The sequence below is a fragment of the Schistocerca americana genome, chromosome 7 (genome assembly GCF_021461395.2).
Source record: "Schistocerca americana isolate TAMUIC-IGC-003095 chromosome 7, iqSchAmer2.1, whole genome shotgun sequence".
Taxonomy (NCBI): domain Eukaryota; kingdom Metazoa; phylum Arthropoda; class Insecta; order Orthoptera; family Acrididae; genus Schistocerca; species Schistocerca americana.
This window is the reverse complement of record NC_060125.1, coordinates 556,537,541-556,539,246: the sequence shown is the minus strand read 5'-3', so window position 1 is coordinate 556,539,246 and position 1,706 is coordinate 556,537,541. Positions and strand designations below refer to the sequence as shown.

Genomic DNA, 1,706 nt, shown 5'->3' with positions numbered 1-1,706 from the left:
TCAAACAGGTTAACGCACAAAATCCATATATTTTTAAAGAACAAAACTACAAGGCCGAACTGGTACAAACAGACGGAAAAAGACTTGAGAGAATTAGGGTCTCGAAATCTACATGATTGAAATGAAATCAGAAAAATCACAAACACACGGGGTTTTGAGGAAGAAGAGAGGAAAACTAACCGACAAACGTGGTCTACGCAACAAAAATTAGCCCATTCGTTGTTTATGAAGGAATACTGGGCGAAAAGGAAGGCCAACAAATGTTGATTACGTGTGGTCCTAAAGTGATCCATCCGCAAAGAAGAAGAAGAAGAAGAAAGAACATCATATTCCCTCGAGCAAGCATCCAGCAGTATCTAGCCAGACAGAAACTCCAATAGCGGCATTCTTATTTCTTCTTTTTTTCTCCTTCTTTTGCCTTTTTTCCCCTCCATCTCATATTTTCATTAGTTCCAGTTCTGAGATATATTTTGTACACTTTTGCCTATAGTTAGCGTCTTTCGTCAGCAGTCGTGCCTGGGTTGCTATGTATACACTATAGCCCGGATATGATCGCTCTTCCTCGTCACTGTTGAAGTAATGCTTGCTTGTAATCCACTTCAGGAGGCAGTACTGGAAGCAGCGATAAATTCTTCCATCCAGCGCCTGGACCCGTGTATCATTGTCCATGATGACCAGTTTGAACACTTCTGAATGTTGTGAGGTCATCGTTGGCACATCTCGATCGATACGAGAACAAATAAAAACAGCACTCCGTCTTCAGGTCACGAGTGGCCTACCAGGACCATCCGACCGCCGTGTCATCCTCAGGGGAGGATGCGGATAGGAGAGGCGTGGGGTCAGTACACCGCTCTCCCGGCCATTATGATGGTATTCTTGACCGAAGCCGCTACTATTCGGTCGAGTAGCTCCTCAATTGGCATCACGAAGCTGAGTACACCCCGAAAAATGGCAACAGCGCATGGCGGCTGGATGGTCACCCATCCAAGTGCCGGCCAGGCCCAACAGCGCTTAACTTCGGTGATCTCACGGGAACCGGTGTATCCACTGCGGCAAGGCCGTTGCCTACGATAACAAATACAACCCCTGAAATGTGCCACAACTTGCGGTTAAGCATCTGTCAGCTCAGAAATAGGTTTTACTGTTGCTTGTTATCGAGCACGTAGCAGTGGTTAATGTGGAGCATTCACATGTGGTCGATCGCGAACTCCCTGTCGAAGAAAGCTAAGTAATGTATTGAATTTTATAGTCGCGTTCCGCAAGAATACTGAGCAGGTCCTAGGTTGAAGCATTGATGAAAGTTAATGTTTTACTCGAATATCGTGACATGATTTTATGACTTTGATTCAATAATAGCTTTCGACAAAGGAAATAATAAACTAATAGTAATATCTTAATCCATTGAACTTTATGAACTTCACGCCATCAATTATCAAATATTGCTAGTGATGAAACAATTCATCATCGAGACGAAGAGTAACTGTTAATGAAGAGAGGCAATATGGTTGGTGTCTTGAATGTTCTACCTTTTTTGTACCTACTGTGTACTGTAGTACCATTTATTATTTATTTATTTTATTTTACGTGTCCAGCACTTAGATAATACAAAGTACTGTCAGGCAAGGCGCTTGTCCGCTCGATTCTTGAGTATTGTTCATCTATCTGGGATCCTTACCAGATAGGACTGATAAAAGAGATAGAGCAGA

General features: G+C 42.9%; 1 pseudogene; it reads right to left on the bottom strand.

The window, feature by feature from the left end:
- Nucleotides 1-949: 949 nt before the first annotated feature.
- Nucleotides 950-1,066, bottom strand: LOC124623493 (annotated as a pseudogene).
- Nucleotides 1,067-1,706: the final 640 nt, after the last annotated feature.